Genomic DNA, 27,276 nt, shown 5'->3' with positions numbered 1-27,276 from the left:
TTGGCTGTGCTGTGCTGTTTTAATCCCAAAGCACTGGGATGCATCATATCTACGATATGACGGATCCCTTTGCTCTCCCCTGCGCTTGTGCACAATTTTCTGCCATGCACCGATGCAGGCACCCTTGCACAGCGTTGAGGTTAAGGATTGTTTATCTGCAGGAAGGTGTCCCTTCCTTCACATAAACAATCTGAAATAGCATTTTTAAAGTTATATGTGGACTGCTTAATGCAGTACACATAGAAGTTGAAAAACTGCATTTTTTTCAATGATTGTTTATGTGCTGGAAGGGACACCTTCCTGCACATAAACAATCACAAGAGGTGATTTCCTCGTTCTATGCGTGCTGCAGAATGGAGCACGTGTAGAAAGAGGAAATAAATGAGGAGAAATGAAAACATTTCTCCTCGTCGCACCTCCCTACACCTCCCTTGGGGAGGCGTAACATTCTGATGCATTTCCAGGTTTACAATTTCTCATAAATGAGAAAATGTGGCAGAAGCCATGGATGTTGCGTGGGAACACCCATGGCATGCCCCTATTATGCAAAGTGATGCATGTAAAGGATCCATATTTGCCAGGAAACGAAAAGCCATGCAGGATGGCTTTACGTGTCCTTGTAAATATGGGGCAGCAGATTGCGTCGCTGTGCATCACAAAAAGTGACGCTCCAGCGGTGTAGATGGCTTGTAAATAGGCCCCTTTGTATGCAAAAGCATGCCCTACATTATGGGGGGTTGCAAGAAATACTGGGGAAAGATTACCTTTACAGACATCTTCATCTCTGACAGTGAGGGCATACTGAAACCTTTGTGCATGATGGCTTCTTGTATCAATTATAAACACAAGACTACACGAGCCCCTCTCAAGAAAGGCTACACAAACAGTGGTCACAATTCTCAGGGAAATGAGAGGATCTAGTGGTTGTTACTAGTCAGAAAGGAATTAAAGTGGTAGAGCAGGAAGAACGTGGTAAAGGGAAGTACATTCTCCACTCCACTCCCCCAACCCAACATAACAACACATCGATCACATGGGCTAAGAAAAACGCAAAATAAGAGTTCCGTGGTCAACCGAGGAGGCAATCAAGTGCATAGATTACTTATAGTTAAACTCCATCTTTCTAGCCCTGAAGCTTTCTAGAGTCAAATTCAAGGAAAGAGAGTACAGATCCTGACCGACAATACAACTCCCATGTTTTATCTAAATAAGTGGAGGTGATATCTTATCCACTCTCAAAACTAGCAATGTCCGTATGCAAGTGAGCAACAGCAAGAAACACACAGCAGATAGCAACTGTTAGTGTGAATTTAGAATCAACAAATAATGTGTGTTTAGTAGGTCGTAACTTATATAATTGGCTTGTATTAAGCGTAACAAAGCTTTATAAATTGACATGAGTAAGTTGCAAATCCACTTCCATTTGTTGCATGTTTTCCATTTTAAACTGAGCATGGCTTCTCGTTTCTCTGTATGCGCCGCTTGAGTTAAAATGTATCCTTCATCATTTCATAAAATACCCTTAATTCAAGCAGTTTTAGAATCTTGTTTTCCCTGTTTCTTGAAATGTATTCTTCTTTGTGTTTCTAATGTTCCTGGAGGATGGAACAGAGATCAGCTGTATCTTTAAATGGCTACTTCCAGTGGCTAGTCGAGGTTGTGTATGTAATGTCTAATGTGCTTTTGTTTTTTGTTTCACTTGGGATGTGTTTATCACTTGATTATTGGATTTTATAATGTATCATTTGTTTTACACCATGCTAACAGTGTTATTTCTGTGAAAAACTATATAAAAAGCTGTTTTTGGAATGCTTACCAGAAACATTTTCTCTTTACAATGCTTAGGAGATTGCACAGATTTTTTGCTTCACTTTAAACTCAGCAGACTACACTACACGTCTGTCCTGTGCCAATGCATTATTTTGCCTTGTGCTAGACCGCATTTGGTTACGTTTGTTTAACTAGAATAGAGTTTGAGCCCTATATTAATTTCCATTAATTTGCATTTATTTACATTTTGATTTGAACGAACTATTTTTGCCTTTTGTAATGATTCTAAAAATTTTAATAAATCATCATATTTTTGACTTTCAACCTTGTCTGGTGTAAGTTTGATTTGGCTTAGTTTATGTTGATTCTGGGGTCATTGTCCTTTGGGAGCTACACAAGACCCAAAGATGACAGGTGGTTTTGCTCTTGTGCACAGGCGGCTGAGCCCAGAGTGACACAAGAGTTAAGGTGGCCTGGTACTTTGGAGGCCTGTGTGCAGTCCATTGTGGGGACAATCCTGGCCCTGTGGCCTCTGGGAGAGATGGAGCAGTGGTGTGTCTCCCTGCCCTGTTGATAATGACTGGCGTAAAAAACAACAGTTAGTAGAGGGTCTCAGGGCATATTTAAAGACCAAATCGTAGACACAGCCCCCGATTCGCAAATCATGAAATAACACATTAAAAAATGTCTATGGGTCTATAGAAATGTTTTTTCTGAGAAGCCTGATATAGTGTGATCAATTTACAAGGAGGAGAAGGAATCATACCTGTGTGTGTTGTGAGTATAGTAAACACAACGTGGTATCACCAGGGTGTGAAAAGTACCCATCAGTGCTCGTTCTGTACCGCCCTTGTCATCATGTGGGTTCTCCCTACACCGGGGAGAGCACGTTGGCAATCAATGTAAATATTCAGTGTTCAATGCCAATCTTTTAGAATAAAGACAGTGTACGATGACTAGGAGTGGCACCGTTTGATAGGGTAGTTAATGTGCAGTGCGTGAAATAAAGGAGAAAGTGCATATGTAAAATTGGAGAGTCGGGAGAAAATATTTTATTAAGTGTCTCCCAAACTTCCAAATTTAAAAACAGTGCAAAATGGAATAAAACAGGTTTACCAAATAGCTGCTTATTCAAAAATTGGTCAACATGTTTCAGCTCATGTGGAAGTTACCACAGCTTTCGTCAGGACCATTCGCTACAGCAATAAGTGAGAATCAATTAAAACTAATAACCATATCACCTGATTCAGGTCATGGAAAGTCCTCCTCATAGAAGTTGCTTCTAACAGACCAAAAGGGAGGATCACACCAGGAAAGGACAGAAAAAACTAAAAGGAAAGTCAAAAATGATATAATACATTTCATAGTAGCTAGGCAATGTCTCAAACTTACTCGTGGCGGGAGATTTCCCATGGTTGGTACAGAGCCTGCTTACCTATTAAGGTAGGAGGATGGGCGTCACCTCACCTGGCTGCAGCTCAGGTAGTGGGTTCACCGCACTAGTGGTAGGGAAAGAAAAGGAAAGGAACAATTGCTCAAACATACAACCATCAGGCGTGGATCAAATGACTCATACCCTGGGTCTGTTGAAAACGAGTGCTAAAATTGCTATCACCCTCGGCTGATGGTAATGTTATGATATCAGCATAGTATTAACTGTAATTTCCAGAAAAACGGCCATCAGTGTTTACTAGCGCACAGAAGGCCATACATATAAAAGCGCATGTATTAAAGTGCTTACGTAAAGTTTTGGTGCATTGGCGCACGGGATTATATATATTTAAATATAGACAGAGAGCGTGCCCGCTTGTAAAGAGACTCAACGCTGCAGTAATCATGCCGATTCAGACCTCGGCACTCATTGGTTAATTATGCTGTGTTCATATCATAATAATAGCAGGGGCACATTATCAACAGTGGCTGAGTCCTGCATTATCTGACAATTATGTCAAACTTCTGAAGTCGCAGTTATCCCTGTCATATTCCTCTCTCGTAGAGAGCTCAAATCCACTCTACTGCCAACTTTGTTTGTCGTAGCAGTCTCTCATACATTCTACTTCCACCATTAGCTCCATTAGAACGCTTTGTTTACCTTCAAAAGCAAGATCTTATAGCCGGCAAAAAAGAGCAATCATTCTGCGTCCTGACTTCGTCAGACACGGTCGCTCCACCCGCTCCTGGCCATCGCTTCCACAATCTCTGTGCCATAGTGTGCTCTGTACCATACTCGCCTGCGGTATCGTATTAGCTGCCTGTGCATTTGCTGCTATTATTAATCTGTGTGCATAGCGTATTGGCTGCTGGGCGCATTTGCTGCCATTATTAATTTGGGGTGCCAGCCTGTGCTTTACATTTGTGCTGGTATCGTATTTTTTTATTTATTTAAATTTATGATGCGCAACAGCTACCCACAGTGGGTTTCCCGGCGCAAGGGAAAGACTGAAGAAGAAAAGGACATGCAGCAGTACCATCGGACAAATAACAGCAGCTCATATTTTATTAAAAAAGCATGGTTTTCAGTTTTTTCCGGAAACTAAAAAGATTGGTTTCAGATTTCAGAGTAATTGGAAGCGCGTTCCAATATTTAGGGCCGAGATGATAAAAGGCTCGACCCCCATCCTTGCAAGTTTGTATCTTGGAACAACAAAGTCGCAGTTTGTGGAGGATCTTAATGTGCGACTAGGCTTGTAAGGTTGAACAAGACTCTGCAAGTATTTTGGAGCCGTGCCCTGTTTAATTTTAAAAAGATAGCATAGGGCTTTAAATTTTATACGGCTGGAGATCCTGAGCCAGTGTAGATCTCGGAGAGCCTGAGAGGTCGATGATTTCCTCGGAATATTAAGAAGAAGTCTGGCCGACGAGTTCTGTACAACCTGAAGCTTATTAATAGTTGCTGCGTCTGCACCAAGATCGAGGACATTTCCATAGTCCAGGCGAGAGGTTACTAACGCCTGGACTACGGTTCTTCTAGTGGCATGAGGCAGCATCCATAGAATTTTCTGGAGCCACCGCAAGGTGGCAAAGCAGATGGCGGCCACCTTAGTGGCCTGCTGCCTCATGGAGAGTTTCTCATCCAAAAGGAAGCCGAGGTTCCGAACCACAGATGTTGGCTGGGGAAGGGGTCCCATATCACTGGGCCAGTGTTGTGGGCCCCAAAGGTCTTTATGTTTCCCCAAAATAACGACTTCGGTTTTGTCACCGTTTAGCTTGAGCAGATGTCTCTGCATCCACTCAGCCATACGGGACAATCCGGACTTCAGTGTCGATACATTGTTACTCTCATTACTAGAATGGGAGAAAACCAGTTGGGTATCATCGGCGTATGAAAAAATGGTCAGCCCAGCATCCTCCGCGATGGTAGCTAGGGGTCTAACATAAATGTTGAACAATAGGGCTTTCGTCAGGACCATTCGCTACAGCAATAAGTGAGAATCAATTAAAACTAATAACCATATCACCTGATTCAGGTCATGGAAAGTCCTCCTCATAGAAGTTGCTTCTAACAGACCAAAAGGGAGGATCACACCAGGAAAGGACAGAAAAAACAAAAAGGAAAGTCAAAAATGATATAATACATTTCATAGTAGCTAGGCAATGTCTCAAACTTACTTGTGGCGGGAGATTTCCCATGGTTGGTACAGAGCCTGCTTACCTATTAAGGTAGGAGGATGGGCGTCACCTCACCTGGCTGCAGCTCAGGTAGTGGGTTCACCGCACTAGTGGTAGGGAAAGAAAAGGAAAGGAACAATTGCTCAAACATACAACCATCAGGCGTGGATCAAATGACTCATACCCTGGGTCTGTTGAAAACGAGTGCTAAAATTGCTATCACCCTCGGCTGATGGTAATGTTATGATATCAGCATAGTATTAACTGTAATTTCCAGAAAAACGGCCATCAGTGTTTACTAGCGCACAGAAGGCCATACATATAAAAGCGCATGTATTAAAGTGCTTACGTAAAGTTTTGGTGCATTGGCGCACGGGATTATATATATTTAAATATAGACAGAGAGCGTGCCCGCTTGTAAAGAGACTCAATGCTGCAGTAATCATGCCGATTCAGACCTCGGCACTCATTGGTTAATTATGCTGTGTTCATATCATAATAATAGCAGGGGCACATTATCGACAGTGGCTGAGTCCTGCATTATCTGACAATTATGTCAAACTTCTGAAGTCGCAGTTATCCCTGTCATATTCCTCTCTCGTAGAGAGCTCAAATCCACTCTACTGCCAACTTTGTTTGTCGTAGCAGTCTCTCATACATTCTACTTCCACCATTAGCTCCATTAGAACGCTTTGTTTACCTTCAAAAGCAAGATCTTATAGCCGGCAAAAACGAGCAATCATTCTGCGTCCTGACTTCGTCAGACACGGTCGCTCCACCCGCTCCTGGCCATCGCTTCCACAATCTCTGTGCCATAGTGTGCTCTGTACCATACTCGCCTGCGGTATCGTATTAGCTGCCTGTGCATTTGCTGCTATTATTAATCTGTGTGCATAGCGTATTGGCTGCTGGGCGCATTTGCTGGCATTATTAATTTGGGGTGCCAGCCTGTGCTTTACATTTGTGCTGGTATCGTATTATTTTATTTATTTAAATTTATAATGCGCAACAGCTACCCACAGTGGGTTTCCCGGCGCAAGGGAAAGACTGAAGAAGAAAAGGACATGCAGCAGTACCATCGGACAAATAACAGCAGCTCATATTTTATTAAAAAAGCATGGTTTTCAGTTTTTTCCGGAAACTAAAAAGATTGGTTTCAGATTTCAGAGTAATTGGAAGCGCGTTCCAATATTTAGGGCCGAGATGATAAAAGGCTCGACCCCCCATCCTTGCAAGTTTGTATCTTGGAACAACAAAGTCGCAGTTTGTGGAGGATCTTAATGTGCGACTAGGCTTGTAAGGTTGAACAAGACTCTGCAAGTATTTTGGAGCCGTGCCCTGTTTAATTTTAAAAAGATAGCATAGGGCTTTAAATTTTATACGGCTGGAGATCCTGAGCCAGTGTAGATCTCGGAGAGCCTGAGAGGTCGATGATTTCCTCGGAATATTAAGAAGAAGTCTGGCCGACGAGTTCTGTACAACCTGAAGCTTATTAATAGTTGCTGCGTCTGCACCAAGATAGAGGACATTTCCATAGTCCAGGCGAGAGGTTACTAACGCCTGGACTACGGTTCTTCTAGTGGCATGAGGCAGCATCCATAGAATTTTCTGGAGCCACCGCAAGGTGGCAAAGCAGATGGCGGCCACCTTAGTGGCCTGCTGCCTCATGGAGAGTTTCTCATCCAAAAGGAAGCCGAGGTTCCGAACCACAGATGTTGGCTGGGGAAGGGGTCCCATATCACTGGGCCAGTGTTGTGGGCCCCAAAGGTCTTTATGCTACCCCAAAATAACGACTTCGGTTTTGTCACCGTTTAGCTTGAGCAGATATCTCTGCATCCACTCAGCCATACGGGACAATCAGGACTTCAGTGTCGATACATTGTTACTCTCATTACTAGAATGGGAGAAAACCACTTGGGTATCATCGGCGTATGAAAAAATGGTCAGCCCAGCATCCTCCGCGATGGTAGCTAGGGGTCTAACATAAATGTTGAACAATAGGGGGCTGAGTATGGACCCCTGCGGGACACCATACGCCGATGAACAGATGTCAGATGTGGCTTTTGTAGAAAAGACCTGGAAAGTGCGCTCACTTAAAAAGGAGGCAATCCAAGCTAGCGCAGGACCATCCACTCCCAGGGACCGTAGAGAACTCAAAAGAATGGAGTGGGACACGGTATCGAAGGCCGCGCTCAAATCCAAAAGGATGAGTGCTGATGTTTCCCCGCGGTCGATACCGTGCCGCAAACTCTCCGTCACCCCCAGTAGGGTCGTCTCGGTGGAATAGTGCGCGCGAAAGCCATCCTGGGAGGAGTGTAAAAATCCAGAACTTTCCACAAGATGGTTCAGCTGAGTGTTAACATGTCTTTCCAGCACTTTTGAGAGAACAGGTAACAAGGATATGGGGCGAAAATTTGCAAGGTTGGACGTGTCTACTCCAGCATTTTTTTGGAGAGGAACAACCATTGCATGCTTCCAATCCTGGGGCATAATGGACTCTGTTAAGGATGCATTTAGGAGTCTCATAAGGACCCGTCGGGGTTCGAGATCCAGTAATTTTAAGATTTTAACAGGTACAGGATCGCGAGGAGAGCCCGATCTTATACTATTCAGACAAGTGAGGAACGAAACATCATTAAATAATAGCCAATTTGTAACCTTCGCCGTTGGGAGTGATTGTTCCATCCCTTCTGTTTGTACCGACTGATGTTCATTAGCAGTCGAGGGAGCGCTCATAGAATCGTATATGCGCTCGACCTTGGCAGTAAAAAATTCCGCAATGGAATTGCATTGAACTTCGTTCAAAGCTGGGGGTGTCGGGACAGTATCCACTCCTGACAGTTTTTTACCGACGGAGAAGAGAGTCCGAGGGCAGTTCTGGGCTTGCGTCACAGTGTTCACAGTGTAGATTGCTTTTGGGTTTCTACATTGAGAGTGATATCGCTTTAAGGCCTCTTTATAGAGAATCTTCTGTGAGTCTGAATAAGAGTGCCTCCATTTCCTTTCTAGTGACTTACATTCAGTTCGTAAGGCCTTCAAGTCAGGATAAAACCAGGGAGCTGGGGAGCGATGTGACCTAGAGTGTTTCGGGGTTAAAGGAAGAAGGGCAGTGACAGCATTGTTAAGCCAATGGGACACGACCGTATTCAAGTCTGTGACAGAGGTAACATTATTTTCAGGACAGGTGGTTAACAGATGTTGGTTCAACTTTGTGATATCAAGTTTGCCCCACCGATGGATTAGTTCGCCTTTACCATAACCACTCATAGCCAAATTCTTAGTGTGGGGCAGAGAAAAGTGAACAGCAAAATGATCGGACCATACCAGCGGGCGAGCACTCTGTGAGCAATCAAACTGAAGATTGGAAAGAATGGGATCCAATTGATGTCCTGCAGAGTGAGTGGGTCCATGATTACACAGCAAAAGGTTGAGAGACTCCAAATCCGTTAGAAAACGCTTGCTGGTGGTACACAAGGGATCTTCAAGATGCAAATTGGGATCACCAAGAATAGTAAAGTTTGCTGCCCTCAGGAGTAGGGGAGCTATGATCTCAGAAAATGAAGATAACCAAGTGGGAGAGTTGCCAGGGGGGCGATAGATCAAAAGGCCCGATAGGGTGAATTGAGGATTAATTGTTATTTTGAATAAAGCAGATTCACTTCCGGGCAGGGAGAAAGGTTCGAACCTACAAATGTAAGTAGATTTAAAAATTATCGCAATGTCTCCCCCTTTTCCGGAGGTTCTGTCCAACCTAACTATAGCGTAATTGGCGGGAATTGCCATGACAATGTCAGGGCCAGAGCTTCCATGAAGCCAAGTTTCAGTGAGAAACAAAGCGTCAGGCTGCTCGTCAATAAGAAAATTGTCTTACATTTAGACATTTTGCCAGTATGGAAATTACATCCCTTACATTTAAAATTATGAATCGGGAGCGAGCAGAGGGCACAATCAAGATGTAGATTGGGGCGCAAGGATTTTAAGAACTCACCAGTATATGAGTAGGCCACTGATGAAAGGGAACTGACACAGGAGTCAGATGTTAAAGTCATGGCTCTATCCCGTACTAGCCCGTTCAAGCGCAGACGAGCAGGACTCTAGCTGGACTCCGGCGTGAGTCTGGCGTGCCCGCTGCGCGAACCGCTGTGCGTCAATAGTGGCAGATTTAAATAGGGCTGGTGTTCAGCCCGCCTAAAGACTGGAGCGCTCACCAAAATGGCGCTGTGAAGTGTCCCTGCCTCACCAAGATGGCTGAGGAAGTCAGTAACAGTAAGTGACCCGCCCAAGTAGCGGTGCTTTAACAAAATTAGAGTGCGAGTGAGCGCTAATTGTGTAAACAATGTAAAACGATTTTAAAAGCCAATAAACAATTTTTATAAAAAGCGCGGCTACCGCGAACTAAAAACGCTGAAAGCGTGTCAGGTTAGCTCAGTGCTGCAATGAAGAAGGTACCTGTGTCCAGGTATTTGCTGCCATCGTATTTGCTGCCTGTGCATTTGCTGCTATTATTAATTTGGGTGCCAGCCTCTGCTCTACATTTGTGCTGCTAATCGTATTTTGCTGCCTGATTCAGTGTCTGTGGCCCGATCTCGCCCTGCATCACCTTGTTGTTGTTGTTTGCTGCCATTTTGTTGTTTTCCTGCCCTTTCTCCTCCCCACTCCCAGCCGCTGCTCCCTCGCGGCCCCACCCCCGCTCCTTACAGCACCTTCTATAGATCCCCTCCCCACTCTTCACCCCGCTCCCGCCTCCCAGCTGCTCCTCCCTCGCTCCGCCCCCTCCACTCTCTACTTATGACAGAGCCACTTACGCGCAGTGTTCACACGCCGCGGACGCGCCCCATGCGCGCAGAAGGCGCGCCAAAGGTAAGCCCATCTACGCCCGTCCGTGCCTAGACCGCGCCCAGCGCAAGACCCCCTGGCCCCCGTAAAATCCACTCCACCCGCCTAACATACGACGCCGCAACCCTCTCTGCACTTAACACCGGCCGACTCTCCAACTGCCACCAAGCCGCCCCAGGACGCACCCATGGACCCTTCACCTGCCAATCCTGCAAGTTCTGCTGCATCAGGACCCACACTGCAACCACTACCACCAAACAGAGCCCAAACAACAACCACCTGAAGTGCATCCTGCTCAACACGCGCTCGGTCCACAAACACGCCATTGAACTATGGAACCTACTCGACACCACATCACCGGACGTCGCCTTTCTTACAGAAACCTGGATGAACACCTCATCAGCGCCCGATATCGCCATAGCCATCCCGAACGGGTACAAGATCATCCGAAAGGACCGCATCAACCAAACAGGAGGAGGCATCGCCATCGTCCACAAGAACACCATCCGCATCACTACCAGCTCAGACGACACCCTCACAGTCGCCGAACACCTTCACTTCCAGATACACACCGACCCCAAGACCACACTTAGAGGCACTCTCATATACAGACCACCAGGACCCCGCACACAATTCAGCGAAGACATCACCGACTTTATCAGTCCACACGCCCTCCCCTCTGAGGACTACATTCTTCTAGGGGACCTCAACTTCCACCTGGAGAAGAACAACGACAGCAACACCACCACCCTTCTGGACAACCTCGCTAATTTCGGACTCAAACAACTGGTAAACACCCCCACCCACCACACCGGACACACGCTCGACCCAATCTTCTCCTCCAGCAAGCACGTTTCCTTCAATCACGCCACTGGACTCCACTGGACAGACCACAGCTGCGTCCACTTCAACTTTAGAAGGACCTTGACCCACCACCACCCACAACAAGTCCCCCGCAGAAACTGGAACAAAATTACCACCGACCAGCTCACCACATCTCTAAACGAAAACCCTCCTGCCAAATCATCGGACCCTAATCAAGCATCCATCAATCTCGCACAATGGATCACCCACTCCGCTGACGAATTAGCACCCCTGAAAAACCATCACAACAACAAAGGTAGCAAAAAAGCCTCCTGGTTCAATGACGACCTCAAGAACTCCAAAAAGAACTGCCGCACCCTCGAGAAAACCTGGCGAAAAAACCCAACCACAGACAACATGTCCGCCCTCAAGGACGCCACCCGCAAACACCACCAGCTGATCCGATCCTCCAAGAAATCAGCATTCAAGGATCGAATCAACAACATCTTTATGACCCCTTTGGCGGCACTGGCGGAGTCTTTTGGGGCCCAGATCGTATCCTATGCCGATGATACCCAGCTGCTCTTCACGTGTGGGAAGGGAGCAGATTTTGGCGGAGAGAGTATCCGTGCGTGCCTTGGGGCTGTTTTTAATTGGTTCCAGCTAAACAGCCTCAAGTGCAACTCAGATAAATCTGAGGTACTCTTCTTCGGTTGTCGGTCTGATCCAGATTGGCAGGAATGGTGGCCTGTTAACATGTTCCCTCCAGCCAAGAATCTGGGGGTGAAGATCGATAACGGCTTGACGTTAAGATCCCAGGTTCTGGGCCTAACGGGAACATGCTTTGGCCTCCTCAGGATGCTCCGCAAGTTTCTTCCTTTGCATAGGAAGATCACGGTTCAGGCCTTAATTGGCTTGAGATTGGACTATTCCAACGTCCTTTATCTTGGCCTGCCGGAGTATCTTTTGCAACGGCTGCAGGTGGTCCAGAACTCGGCGGCGCGGGCCATTTTTGGCCTACGCGGGCGAGCCAGAACATCTGACCTCCTGCAGTCACTCCACTGGCTACCTATCCGGAAGCGGATAGTTTTTAAGGCCTTGACGCTGGCTCATAAGGCTCTCTATGCCTCTGGAGCGAAATATCTTCAAAAGAGGTTAGCTTTCTACCATCCTGCCCGATCCCTGAGATCCGAATCTCTGTTCCTGGCCGTGGTTCCTCGCTTAAAAAAGGCACGCATTGGAGGCCGGTCTTTTAGGCTGTTGGCTCCACAGTTGTGGAACACTCTGCCTGTGTCACTGCGCAGCACTTCCAACCTGCTAGCATTTAGGAAGGGCCTTAAAACTTGTCTTTTTGTTCTCTAGATGTTCTCTTTCTTTTGATTTCTGGTCTCTTTTTCATTTGCCCCGTTGTGTTTTCTGTTACAGGTTATAAATAAAAGCGCCGGGACACTCTCCGGAGTAGCCGAGCGCTATAAAAGACACAGTTAACATAACATAACAACAATGCCCACAACAGTAAGGAACTCTTCAGCATCCTCAAAGAGTTTACCCATCCCTGCGCCGTCTCCAACGACATCACCCCCTCTCAAGACCTCTGCGACTCTTTAGCCTCATTCTTCCACAGCAAAATCGCTGACATACATAACAGCTTCGGCGACCAGACCACCCCCCTTACCACCGAACTAAAGCCCCCCACCACCACCCTTTGCTCCTGGAACCCGATCAGCACCGAAGACACCATCCGCCTGATGAACTCCATTCACTCTGGATCACCAACCGACCCATGCCCCCACCACATCTTCAACAAGGCCGACTCCATCATAGCACCCCATCTCCGAGATATCATCAACTGCTCTCTCAACACCGCTACCTTCCCGGAAAGCTGGAAACATGCCGAACTTAGTGCCCTCCTGAAGAAACCTACAGCAGACCCCACCGAACTTAAGAACTACCGCCCCATCTCTCTCCTCCCTTTCCCTGCCAAAGTCATAGAGAAGGCCGTCAACAGTCAGCTCGCCGCCTTCCTCGAGTCCAATGGCTCCCTTGACCCCTCACAGTCCGGATTCCGAGCCAAACACAGCACCGAGACCGCCCTCATCGCAGCCACAGACGACATCCGAACACTATTAGACAACGGGGAAACAGCTGCCCTCATCCTCCTGGACCTATCCGCAGCGTTTGACACGGTCTGTCATAGCACCCTAGTACAACGCCTCAGCAACGCCGGGATACAAGGAAAAGCATTGGATTGGATCATCTCGTTCCTCGCCGGAAGAACCCAGAGAGTCCGCCTCCCCCCTTTCAGATCAGAGGCCTCCGAAGTCATATGCGGCATTCCACAAGGATCTTCGCTCAGCCCCACCCTCTTCAACGTCTACATGAGCCCCCTCGCACCCATCGCACGCCAGCACAACCTCAACATCATCTCCTACGCTGACGACACACAGCTGATCCTCTCCCTCACCAAAGACCCAAACACCGCCAAAAGCAACCTACATGAAGGGATGAAAGACGTAGCCGAATGGATAAAGAACAGCCGCTTAAAACTGAATTCTGACAAGACGGAAGTCCTCATCCTAGGATCATCCCCCTCCTCATGGGATGACTCGTGGTGGCCACTGGCACTGGGCAGCGCACCCAAACCAACGGACCATGCTCGTAACCTGGGATTCATCCTAGACTCCTCCCTCTCAATGACCAAACAAGTCAATGCCGTCTCATCATCATGCTTTAACATATTACGTATGCTCAGAAAGATCTTCCGCTGGATCCCCACCGAAACAAGAGAGACAGTCACCCAAGCACTTGTCACAAGCCGACTGGACTACGGAAACACCCTCTACGCCGGAACCACAGCCAAATTACAGAAAAAACTCCAACGAATTCAGAACGCCTCCGCCCGACTCACCCTAGACATACCCCGCCACAATCCCATATCCGATCACCTAAGAGACCTCCACTGGCTCCCCGTAAACAAGAGAATAACATTCCGTCTCCTCACCCACGCACACAAAGCTCTCTACGACCTAGGACCCAAATACCTCAACACGCGCCTGACCTTTTACACCCCCACCCGCCAACTCCGATCGTCCAATCAAGCCCTCGCCGCGATTCCACGCATCCGAAGAGCTACCATGGGAGGAAGATCTTTCGGCCAAGACCTGGAACTCTCTCCCCACCCACCTCCGCCTTACACAGAACCACCTCTCCTTCAGAAAACAACTCAAAACCTGGCTATTTGATAAGTAGCGAACACCCCCCCCCCCCTCAAGCGCCTTGAGATCCTCTGGGTGAGTAGTGCGCTATACAAATCTTGACTTGACTTGACTTGACTTGACATTCATTCTTTTAGGCTTTTAAACTGACCTGTCCGTCGGTAAACCTGGCTTTCCTCAGAGCTGTCTGGGAAGGTAGCCGGCGGCGTTTCTAGGCATTCTTTATCTGTCTCGTTTCTCCTGGAGACGCTGCGCGCGTCACGTGCGTCACGCAAAGTCATCTGGGAAATGTAGTTCCCACATTAGTTATATGAATATCGCCTGAATTGTTTACATTTATTTAGTGGCCACGGAAAGGGGGTGCCCCCTCACGTGCTGCCAGCCACGCACCACAGAATGTTCAACAGCGCGGTGGCGGCCGTGGAAACCGCAGTGGCGGCAGTCGGGGACAACGGCAAGGCCAGTACACACCTTCCCCCGCAGCACCTGCCTCAAAACCCTCCTAGTCCGTGCTTTCAGGCCCATGTGACGCCAGTGGGGGGCAGGGTTCGCCATCACCTCTTCCACTGGCGCACTGTCACGTCGGACAGGTGGGTGCTGCAAAGCGTCCGAAGGGGCTACTCCCTCCCCTTCGAGGCGACCACTCCAGCCATGCCACCGCAATTCCACCACGTGTCGGGGGATCACTTGCAACTTCTGCAAGAGGAAGTCACGGCCCTCTTGGCCAAGGGGGCCATCAAGCACGTTCCTGGGCCAGAAGTAGGGTGTGGTTGTTACTCCCACTACTTTCTGGTACCCAAGAAGGGCAAAGGGGGCCTACGCCCTATCTTGGACCTACAGAACGTCAACGGCTTCCTCCGGAAGGAGAAGTTCAAGATGCTGACTTTGGCTCGGGTCTTAGCTGCCCTGGACCCCGGAGACTGGATGGTAGCGTTGGACTTGCAGGACGCTAATTTACACATCCCCGTCCTGCCGGCCCACCGGCGTTACCTGCGGTTCACGGTAGGCCACGAGCACTTTCAGTTTACCGTGCTCCCCTTCGGCCTTACCAGCGCCCCACGGGTGTTCACGAAAGTGATGGCGGTGGTCGCAGCTCATCTGCGCAGGTTAGGGGTGTCAGTCTTCTCCTACCTCGATGACTGGTTGTTGAAGGCGGGTTCGCCCCAGACAGTCCTCAGCCACCTCCAGACTACCGCCGACCTCCTGCACTTGCTTGGGTTCTCCATCAACGTGCCGAAGTCACACCTGTGTCCCTCTCAGAAGCTCCTCTTCATCGGGGCGGTTCTAGACTCGGCGCAGTTTTGGGTTTATCCTCCCGAACAGCGGGTTCGGGATATTCAGGCTCTGATTCCGATCTTTCAGCCTTTATCCCGAGTCTCGGTCAGGTTGACGCTGCGGCTTCTGGGGCTGATGGCCTCCTGCATCCTTCTGGTGCATCACGGCCGGTGGCGGATGCGGGCTCTGCAGTGGGACCTGAAGTTTCAGTGGGCCCAGCATCACGGCAACTTGTCCGACCATGTCTTGATCTCGGAGGGCACTGCAAGACAGTTGCAGTGGTGGCTCACGGACCGCGATTCGGTCAGTGGCAGATCCCTCTCCCTACCCCAACCGGAGCACGTAGTTGTGACGGACGCGTCCCTCCAAGGCTGGGGGGCCACATGGGAGAGGCGGAGATCAGAGGCCTCTGGTCTCCGGCGGAGTCCCAGCTCCACATCAACCTTCTGGAGCTGCGGGCGATCCGACTTGCACTGAAGGCATTCCTCCCCTCTGTCAGGGGGAGTGTAGTGCAGGTGTTCACGGACAACACCACCGCCATGTGGTACTGCAACAAAGAGGGCGGGGTGGGGTCGTGGACCCTATGCCAGGAGGCTCTGCGCCTCTGGCATTGGCTGGAACATCAGGGCGTGACCCTGGTGGTTCAACACCTGGCAGGTTCTCTGAACGCCAGGGCGGACGAACTCAGCCGTCGGTGCATGATGGATCACGAATGGTGTCTGAACTCGGACGTGGCGCAAGGTCTCTTTCAGCAGTGGGGAGAGCCTTGGTTAGATCTATTCGCCACAGAAGAGAACGCGCAATGTCATCAGTTCTGCACGTTGGAATTTCCAAGGCGGCACTCGCTCAGAGCCGCTTTTCGTCGCGAGTGGAGTTGCGGTCTATTGTACGCCTTTCCGCCTATACCACTTCTGCCCAGAGTGCTGAAGAAGATCAGGCGCGACCGGGCCCAGGTTATCCTTGTGGCTCCAGACTGGGCACGAAGATACTGGTATCCCGAGCTACTCAGCATGTCATTGGATCCCCCGATTCGTCTGCCTCTTCGGGAGGACCTTCTATCGCAACAGCAGGGGACGGTCCTCCACCCGAACCTGTCCAGTCTCCACCTACAAGCTTGGAGATTGAGCGGCGACAGTTGAGGCCATTTGACTTGCCTCCTGAAGTCTGTAATGTCATTCTGGCTGCCAGGCGTCCCTCCACAAAGTCGGTATACGCCTGCAGGTGGAACAGATTTGTGGCATGGTGCACCGCAAAGGCTGTGGATCCACTCTCTGCCCCCCTTTCTAGGGTTCTCCTCTTCCTTCTTTCTCTTGCCCAGCAGGGCTCTGCTCTGGGCACTATCAAGGGGTACCTTTCTGCCCTTTCCACCTTCTTAAGGCTACCTGATCAGCCTTCCTTGTTCAAGTCCCCAATTGTAAATAGGTTTTTGAAGGGCATCACACACATGTTTCCTCCTGTTCCTTTCGTGATGCCCCAGTGGGACTTGAACCTTGTACTTACTTACCTAATGTGTGCTCCCTTTGAGCCGCTCCATAACTGTCCTCTCCGTCTTCTTGCCTTGAAGACTGCTTTCCTGGTTGCCATTCCCTCTGCCAGGAGAGTGAGTGAGCTCCAGGCTCTTTCTTCTACACCTCCTTTCCTCTCTGTCCATCCAGACAAGGTTGTGTTGCGGACGAGACCCTCTTTCCTGCCCAAGGTTGTCACGGCCTTCCACATCGGGCAGTCCATTACCTTGCCCACCTTCTTTCCGCCTCCGCATCCCTCGAAAGAGGAAGAGAGGCTCCATCGTCTGGACCCAAAACGTGTGCTCTCTTACTATCTGGATCGCACACGCCAGTTCCGGGTGGATGACCAACTCTTTGTAGGTTACATGGGCGCTAAGAAGGGAAAGGCGGTGCACAAGCAGACCATCTCTCGGTGGATCATCTTGTGTATCCAGGCGTGTTACTCCTTGGCTAAGAAGGAGCCCCCTGTTGGACTGAGGGCTCATTCCACTCGGGCCACGGCGACTACCACTGCCCTGGGCCGAGGAGTGCCCTTGCAGGACATTTGCCAGGCAGCTACGTGGGCCTCGCTGCACACGTTTGCAAGACACTATTGCCTGGACAGCTAAGTCCAGAGGGATGGCTTCTTTGGCCGTTCCGTCCTCCAGGACTTTCTGGTGAGATTATTGGTTCGCAGACCCACCACCGGGGTTGGTATTGCTCGGGTATCTATTCTAAGGTAAGGAATCTATCACTAACGTGTCTCTTTCAGATGCACAAGTTACTACTTGTGTAACGATATATCTGTAAGAGACATTAGTTAGTGATAGATTCCTTACCGACCCACCCATCCTCCCCGTTCTGCGAACCGATATCTAGGGTTAAGGTCATCCCCTTTCAGGGGCCTAGTTTCATGGCACCAGTGTTGGTTCTATCATGGCTCTGCGTATCTGGCGCGGAAAAGCTGTGTATCAGAACTGACGTCAGTGCGCATGGGCGGCGTCTAAGTACTCCGACTACGTCATTCCGGAGCTAACGACGCCGATGACGGGCGCGGAGCCGCGGACGACGCCTGCCGGCGCGCAGGGGTATTGCTACACAAAATTTTCCGGATCCAGTCTGACGCCTGGGGATATTCTAAGGTAAGGAATCTATCACTAACTAATGTCTCTTACAGATATATCGTTACACAAGTAGTAACTTGTGCATTACTTCCCATCCTTTCCCCTTATAAATCCCACAACCTGCACCTAAAATTAATTACACAATTACCATAATTAACTGTCAATTAATTAATATTAATTAACAACTAATTATTAATTGCCTCTTATGGCGCAGCTGTTTAGGCATCTCTGATGCCTCTAAACTGCAGCGCATAGAGGATGCTTTTTTGAAAAACCTGGTTTCTATTCCCGTCGTGCTCTAATTATAACTGTCATATGGAGTTGAGAGTTCCCTATATTATTGATACGATTTGCACCCATTATGATGTGGCATTCAGTTTGGCGTAAAGAAACCCTTTCACTGACTAGACATATAATAAATGACGCACTAAAATTAGATGGTGTAAGTAAAATAAGATGGTTAAGATATGTTGAATCTAATCTCCAGGCGGTTGGCCTACATTACCTTTATGAGGATCCGAAGATGAGCCTGTCAATGCCTAAGAAGGAGCTGAAGACTCGCTTATTGTTCCCTCTACAGGCGAGGGGGCTCGACTCTAATTTTAAACTTCCCACAGTTAGACTATATCACGATGCCCCAGGTATAATTAATGTGAACTCCTCCAAGTTATCGTTTGTTACGAATCTGCAACATAGAAATATTTTAATGAGATTTGGTTTAAATGATATCCCCCTTATTGTGGCCACCCACCCAAAACCTATGCAATTACTGCTCTCCCATTTTGCCCTTGTGAGAAGCGATCTGCACAGAATGACCTTCACTTTGTATTCTATTGTACATTTTATAGTGATGAAAGTAAAAGATTTATTGCCCCCCCTTATCTGGAAATTGAATTTTAAACAACCTTGTGTAGCATTACATCATCTTCAGTTACTGTCTGATCTCTTTACGTTTTTCTCTAGCCTCGTTCTTTTTATCGGCCTTGAGCAACTCAAATTGTTACTTTGACATTTAAAATGTAATTCAAGACGCTTGGCTGAGTAACATTTATGTGTATACATATGAATTAATATTTTTAGCTTATGATTATTATTTTCATCTTTCATGTTCATTTACATTTTGGTTGATAGTTTTTAACTATTGATGTACATGTGTTTGTAGAATAAGTTTTATGCCTATATTGTATTGCCGAAATAAAGTTATTTCTAAGTAACTAATTATCAATAAATTACTTCCCACCCTTTAATCTATAAACCCCAAAACCCGCACCTAAAATGCATTCCCAAAAATGTAAAACACAATTAACATTATTAAATCCCAATTAAATAAATATGAATAAATAAAAATATGAATTAATTTAATATAATTAAATTACTTTTCACCCTATTCCCCTATAAACAAACAACCCACTACAGAACTAAAAAACACAAAATGTAATTACATAACCAATATGTATACAATAAATACATCACATACATTTAAAATATATACTAAAGTACAAAACACTAATTTAAAAAATCAATATTTTAAACAACTATATTTTTGCAAACGATATTAGTGACTTCCATATATTTAAATTTAATTTTTTTACCTTACAGTCGATATTCTTGACCACAATATTTTTGCTGTTGATATGACTGTGTCACGATATTAAAAACGGAATATTAGTGTAAATCGGCATTTCCAACTCGATATTTTGACCGAATACCGGTTCTAGGTGCAACAATGTACACATTCTAGGAATACTGAAATCTACAAACTCAGGCAACATGACTGCCTATGATGGAGCAAGGACTCATAGAAAAGAGACTTGCTGGAAAGCAATTCTCTCATTTAACTTCTAATAGTGTATTAATTACATATTGTGTAAACTAATACGCACCACATTGAACATAAAAGACAGAGAAGCTTGCCTCCGTGTTTCCTAATAAGTAACTCGAGTGAAATTCTAAAATGGCTGCCAACGGGAAATCTTTATTATGCATGCGTCAGCTGTACCTACGCAGTATGGCGAGCTGTTGCTTGGAGGGAATTTCTTGTGCATGAGCAAACGCTATGAAGATGGCGGCGTGGAAGCTCACATGCTTAGTATCTGCTTTGCTGAAACTAACACAAGCTATTTTACTAATGCTGGGAAAGCATTAATAAATTAAATGTTATTAGAGTAGAGATAGGTGGTATACAGTGAAACCATTTATTTTTTAAATTAACACTTGTCTTTTTAACTCTTTTATTAGTGCGTATTTTGGGCCTTCCGTATGAGTCTAGAGTCTGTTAACCACCTGACCTCCACGCATGCCTAGTGAAATTGAGCCGGAAGACTGACGAGACTCATGAACACCATCCAAGGACAAAAAAGATACATACTTGGGAACCCGCATCGAAGACTCCTGAATTAATAGACATGCGTGGAAAATGTATAATTTGTTTCTAATAAGATGTGAATACAGATGGGAATAAAGATTTTTGAATAAAAATTAAGGGGTTGGATTTTTGAACAATAGGCTAATAGACTAAGATGACAAATAATCATGGTGTAATGATCATCTCTCCTTGCCTGTCCAATCAGAGTTAGTATTTTTAAGATATGGAAACATTAATGGGTGGTACAAGAATCTCAAAGAGTGTAATTGAGGTAGTCTTAGTTAGTTAGACGGAGATTTGCTGAATAATGCAGAGCTCGGGATGCTGTCGGAGTGACGAGAGATGCTGAAGAAGAATCGAATGCAGAACCATTTATCCTAAATTAATTTACTTAGAAGAAGATCGCGGAAGAATCTCGAAGGGGAAGAGTGTGTCAGAGAGGGGTGCTACACAAGCGTTGGCGGTAGAGAGGTAATCGGTCCTGTCATGAAGCCTTTGTCGCCTGATCTTTCTCGGGGACCATTCCCAACACCTTGGCCAGGGGGTTGGTTTTGACACCATCCTAGGTAACTATATTTCTGTGTAAGTGCCAATGTTCTTTTCTCTCTATCCTCCCCTTTCTGAGCATAAGTCATTGCAAGGTATAAGTATTTGTTTGAATATTGATTAATTGAATCATCCTTCCTATGAGTGATGGAGACTGTACTGTACTTTGTAAGTGGTTCACAAGAAATTGATTCAGGTAAAGATTTAAATTATTTCCCGAGTCTGTGGTCATTTATGAATGTAAGAAGATTATTTTATGTCATTTCACCATCAACTAGTTCAACTAATGGTCCATTTACCAGAGGAAAGAACTTTTTGATCAGTAAAATATTAGTTGAGAACAAGAAGTGACTAATCTCAAAATGGTAGTAAATCATAAACTTTGACTCCAGCGGTTATTGCCAGGTTGTGTGGCTGTGTTTATAAGCCCAGGTGAGTATATAGTATGGGAGTACCTGTTGCTGGTGCTGGTTGCAGAGGTACCTGCTGATTTATGGACAGAATGTAAGATCACAGTTGATTGGCCAAGTGAAGAGTATCTAAGAGATGCGAAAACAGGAGCCCCCTCAGATGATTTGATGAATAAATATCACCAAGTAATTACTTTCCTGAAAGGGAAAATTCCGTCTAAAGAAACAGATTGAATAAATATAGTTAGAAACACTCAAGATCAAATCCACCTCCTATTATAAATATAGTTTCGGAAGCAGTCTACTTAGGGATTAGATTAACCACTCCTATCTCACAGATACCTAGTATTAACTATACTCCAATTCTAAAAAAGGTTAACACGACTCTGGAAAGAATAAATCATTTACATTTATCCCTTCATGGTAGAAACAATGTTTTAAAGATGCTTATATTGCCTAAATTTCTTTACCTATTTAGAACAATACCCCTGGAATTTCCTTTAAACTTTTTCCAAAAAATTGAAAGAACTGCAATAAGATTTTTATGGGGCTATAAAGGTATTAGAAGAGCATATAAGAAGCTGATTATACCGAAAGATAGGGGGGGGTGGGCCGCACCACACTTTTTATTCTATTATTTAGCAGCCGCACTCCAATATATGTTTCCCTTAATCGTAGGTAAAAAGATCTCCATTAATTGGACACATTATCCAAATATTTATGAAATGATAATAGGTACTGATGCAGATTATCATTTGTTAAAATTCATAGAGCCAAGCTACTATAAAAAAACAAAATTTAAGATAGTGGCTGCAGCATATAAAGCCTGGAGAATTATTAAAAAACTGGTGGGAATTAAGAAAATCACCAGATATACGCCTCTAAACTCAAGCCAATCCTTTCCCACAATATTTAGGGACCAGGTGATGAAAAATTGGAACGATAAAGGGATTACCCTTCTCTCTGATTTGTATATTAATAATTCGGAAATATTACTTTCTTTTGATGAATTACAAAGTAACTTTAATATTCCTTCAAAGGATTATTTCAAATTTCTACAGATTAACAGCTATCTACATTCATCCTCCAACATAGAAAGATTGGATTTAAGCCCAATTCTACTTCTAGATAATTTAAATAATAAAAGAAGGATTGGGTTCTATTATAATATCTTAATGACTTATCTTGTGGATGACCTTAATAATCTGAGGGATAAATGGGAAGAGAAATTAGGCACAAAGGATGTATTTCTGGAAGAGTCAATTAAAATGGCTTCCTCTATTTTATTTTCTGGGCTTAATCGTACTCAACATTATATGATTTTGTGTGATTTATACTATACACCGGCAAAAGTTATGAAATGGGGGAGCATTACTGGAATTAAATGTAATCGGTGTAATTTAAGAGGGGCCGATACGTTACATATGTTTTATTCGTGTGTAAAATTAGAAGGATTAATCTGTGATGTTAAGAAATTTATTGAATACATTCTTGGTAAAAATATAGCCATATCGTCTGAACTAATATTGTTTGGTGTTTCCAAAGATTCAAAAGAGATTGATCAAAATAATCTATTATTTATTATGATGGCTGAATTTCGTGCATGCATATCTCAGGATTGGATCAGTCCAGAACCACCATCTTTTTTCGCATGGAGGGGTCGTCTCTTAGCTAGATATAAGCTTGAATCAGCAATATGTGCCACCAAGGGGAAAAAAAGGAAACAACTTGGGTTAAAAATTTGGTCACCAATTCAGGAATGGACTGAGGAAGTAATGATATAGTGAATTGTATATATTCTGTACTTATGTATGTTCCAGTTTTTCTTTATTTTGTATTGGATTGTATTATGTTTCTTTTCTCTATACATTGTGTAATTTCTAGTCGAATTTCTTTTTAAGAAGTAATTATGTTATAATCTGTGTAAACTTGCAACGCAAATATCAATAAATAAAAAAAAAAAAAAAAAAAAAAAGAAACACTCAAGATCCAAATGAATCTGCTCATTCATATTATGAACGACTGCTGCAAGTGTTCATACAGTCCAGTGGTTTTGAGAACATTGGAGATACGGATATGGTTCATTTTGTGTATCGGTTTGGTATGGTTTGAAGCCAGAAATTAGAAGATTCAACAGCACATGTTGTGTTGGCAGGGAAAGCCCATTGATGACATTCTAAAACACGCGAAATATTGTAGGGACGATATCGAGGCAAGGCATAAAAAGTTGATAGAGAAAATGATGTGGGCACAAGTGAAATTGGCAGAACAACAGGAGATTAAATTAAATAGGCAGATGGTCAGATAAAAGAACAGAGTCAGAGTGATCATGTGGTGAATGGTGGTAAAACAAAAGGATGAATGAATAGAGAAGATGCAAAGAAGATGTTTCCGTGTCATGAGTGTGGAAAGCTTGGACATTCGAAAAACGAGTGTAAGAATATTCAGAATAATAATGGGACAACCCAAAATTTAAATCCACAGACACAGAATGAGGTGCTTATGAATCAGCTGCAGCAGGTAGTTAATGAGCAGTGTTAGGTGCCACCTGCCCTCTATGCCAAATTTTGTGAATCAGCCAAAGTACAGTGCGGTTGCCGCATTTCAAGGAGGAAGTGGTAAGAAAATTCTGTGATTTCACAATACCTTTTACTGAGTAACAATGAAAGTGAAGAGGAGCAATGACGGTGCCTGAGGGGGGAGAAAGAGGAGTCCGTACTTGGTGCATCCTTGCCGGTAGATCAGTCGGGTCAATTTATTGATGGGAAGTGGAAGGCAATTATATCACTTTTCTGTTGGATACTGGTGCTACCCGTTCTACCGTGAGAACAGCAGACATCCTGAACCTACCCCTCTCGGCAGAAGCAATCCAAGTAGTCGGAGTTTCGAATCAACAGAACCCCAATTACCGAACATATGAAGGTGCATATTGGAAATTTAAAAGACCTGCATAGATTTGTGGTCTACGATTCTAGTTCAGTGAATTTATTGGGAAGAGATTTACTGACACATGCATCAAAGCTTTTTGCGATCGCAAACGGTGCGATTCGCAAAAATCATCCGTTTACGATCGCAAAATTAGCTTTTGCGATGCATCAAGGGTCAAGGCCCTCACAATTTGAGAATTCGCAATTAATTGCGAGTTTTCAAATTGCGATTGCATTTAAGCAATAGCATTTTGCGATTCCTTAAATGCAATGCATGAACCACTTTGAAGTAGCAATATCGCTACTAGGGGTCGCAAATTACCGTGAAGTTAAACTTCTTGGTAATTAGCAAAAACTTTGGAAAATGCACTAAAGTGCATTTTTCAAAGTTGTAGGTTACACACACACATGTCCTTGGGACATGCGTGTGCGCAACATTTGTGCACAGATCAATTTCAGGGGTGCAACAGGGTGTCCTTTTGACACCCTTGCACCCTTGAAATTGCATGCACACTTTGCGAGGACCTATTGGTACTCGCAAATTGTGCATGCAATTTCCCATTCCTTATTTGCAAATCGCAATTACGACTCGCAAATAAGAAATGTGTAGGAATCGCTATTGTTATAGTGATTCCTACATGCATAGGCTTTTGCAAGTCCTTAATTGCGATTCCTTAATAATCGCAATTAAGGACTCGCAAAAGCCTACCGTGATGTATGTGCCAGATACTGTGCAAAATGAATTGCACAATTTATTGTACACTGGATGGTGTTGCTCTTCAAACCCCTGATGAAGATATGGTATACAAGATAATGTTAGCTAAACAAGGCACAGAAATAGATGAGATGCATTCTTTAATGACAAAAGATGACTTACCAGAAGAGCTGAAAACAACTGTGAATCCAGAAGTATGGGATTTCACAGGATAAGAAATAGGGCTAGTGGCAAACGTAGACCCAGTAAAAGTAACAGTGAAAGGAGGTGCAGTTTACCCCAACACCAAACAATACAAAATGGGTCCAGAAGTACAAGCAGGAGTGGCTTCAGAAATTGACCGTATGCTTAAACAGGGCATTTTAAAAGAAATAATGAGTAGTCCTTGTAATTCGCCTATAATAGGACTCAAAAAACCAAGTGGAAAGTAAAGGATAGTCCAGGATTTGAGAACAATTTATAAAATTGTAGTACCTTGTTGTCCTGTAGTGCCAAATCCAGCAGTGATTCTTTATCAGATCCCTTGGAATGGAGGCTGGTTTACCTTAATTGATTTGTGTCAAGCCATTTTCTCAATTCCCTTACATCCAGACAGCCAGTATCTTTTTTTGTTTAAATTTGAAGATCGTATCTTGGCATGGAATCGAGTTCCTCAAGGGCATACAGATAGTCCCTCAATTTTTAATCAAATACTGAAAAAGTGTTTAGAGAAGTTAGTTATGCCCAGAGATTCAGTTTTAGTTCAATATATCGATGATTTACTTGTGTCATCGAAATCCAGTGAAGACTGTGTTACTGATTCCATTGCATTACCCAATCATTTGGCTGAAGGAGGACAAAAAGTGTCCCCAGAAAAATGACAATTTTGCCACACATGAGTCAAATACTTGGGTCACCAAATAGAAAGGAGAGTGAGGAAAGTTACCACTGAAAGAATTAGAATAATCAAGCAAATGCAGTTACCACAGACACAAAGAGAAATGAGAATGTTTTTCGGAGTGGTGGGGTATTGTCGACAATGGATTGTGGGTTTTTCATTATTAGCAAAACCATTGATTCAGATGACACAGAAAAGAGTGAAGGATCCAATAGTTTGGGATGATGAAAGTGTGGAAGCATTTGTAAAATTGCGAGGCCCCTGCATTAGGTATGCCTGATTACTCAAAATAATTTGCACTGTTCTGTTGTGAAAGAGAAGGTTGTGCACTTTCAGTCCTAACCCGAAGACATGGATTAAGCCGACGCCCAGTTGCATATTTATCTGCTACTTTGGATCCTGTGGCTTCAGCATTACCTGGCTGCTTAAAAGCAGTAGCTGCTACTTGTATGAGCCTAGAACAAAGTGAATCTATTGTGATGGATCATCCAGTGAAAGTTTATGTTCCACATTCAGTCGAGATTCTGTAACAAGAACTTGAACACAGCATCTTACTCCTAGTCGGATGACTAAGTATGAAAGAATAATTTTGGGAGCAGAAAATGTGACAGTGATCAGGTGTACTATGGTGAACCCTGCTGCTCTTTTGCCAGACTCACATTGTAAGGAAGTGAAAGATGAAGTAGATCATGATTGCTTAGATGTTACTGAAATGTGTACTAAGCCCTGCCCGACATACAGGACGAACCTCTGAAAGTGCCAGACTATGAACTATTTGTTGATGGCTATTGCTTGAGACTTGAAAGTGGAGGACTAAGTGCACCTCATGCTGTTTGCAAAATATCTGGGATCATTGAAGTATCCTCTTTACCCGGAGTCAAGTCTGCACAAGTAGCTGAATTTATAGCTTTAATAAAAGCATACAAAATTGGTAAAAATTAGAAAGTGACCATATTTACTGATAGTCAATATGGTTGCAGTGTTGTGCATGACTTTCGCCATCTTTGGATGCAGAGGGGATTTTTTACATCTGCAGGGTCTCCCATAAGGAACGGGAAATTTGTGAAAGAACTGTTGGAAGCAATACAATTGCCAAAGGACATAGCAGTGGTCAACTGTGCTGCTCACCAGTCAGGAGATGACTATGTAGCGGCTGATAATCGATACGCTGACCAGGTTGCTCAATACTGTGCAAGAAATAATTTGTCATTAAACAAGAACATTGAGACAAGTGGAATCAGCTGCCATCTTATTCTCAGCTTTCGAAACATGGGATGAGGTGAGACAGTTGATGGATGAGGTAGAAGTGAGAGAAAAGG

General features: G+C 44.9%; 1 protein-coding gene across 1 annotated transcript in view; it reads left to right on the top strand.

The window, feature by feature from the left end:
* The window catches only part of APOH (apolipoprotein H), a 570,693-nt gene extending 549,722 nt beyond the window's left edge, over window positions 1–20,971 (top strand). The window contains exon 9 of the mRNA XM_078654312.1: window positions 20,356–20,971. The gene's annotated coding sequence lies outside the window, so the exon portion shown is untranslated. The remainder of the gene's footprint in view (window positions 1–20,355) is intronic.
* The last annotated feature ends 6,305 nt before the right edge of the window (window positions 20,972–27,276 follow it).

This window comes from Lissotriton helveticus, chromosome 7 (genome assembly GCF_964261635.1).
Source record: "Lissotriton helveticus chromosome 7, aLisHel1.1, whole genome shotgun sequence".
Lineage (NCBI taxonomy): Eukaryota > Metazoa > Chordata > Amphibia > Caudata > Salamandridae > Lissotriton > Lissotriton helveticus.
The sequence above is the reverse complement of the archived record's forward strand: the minus strand, read 5'-3'. Positions and strand labels throughout refer to the sequence as shown.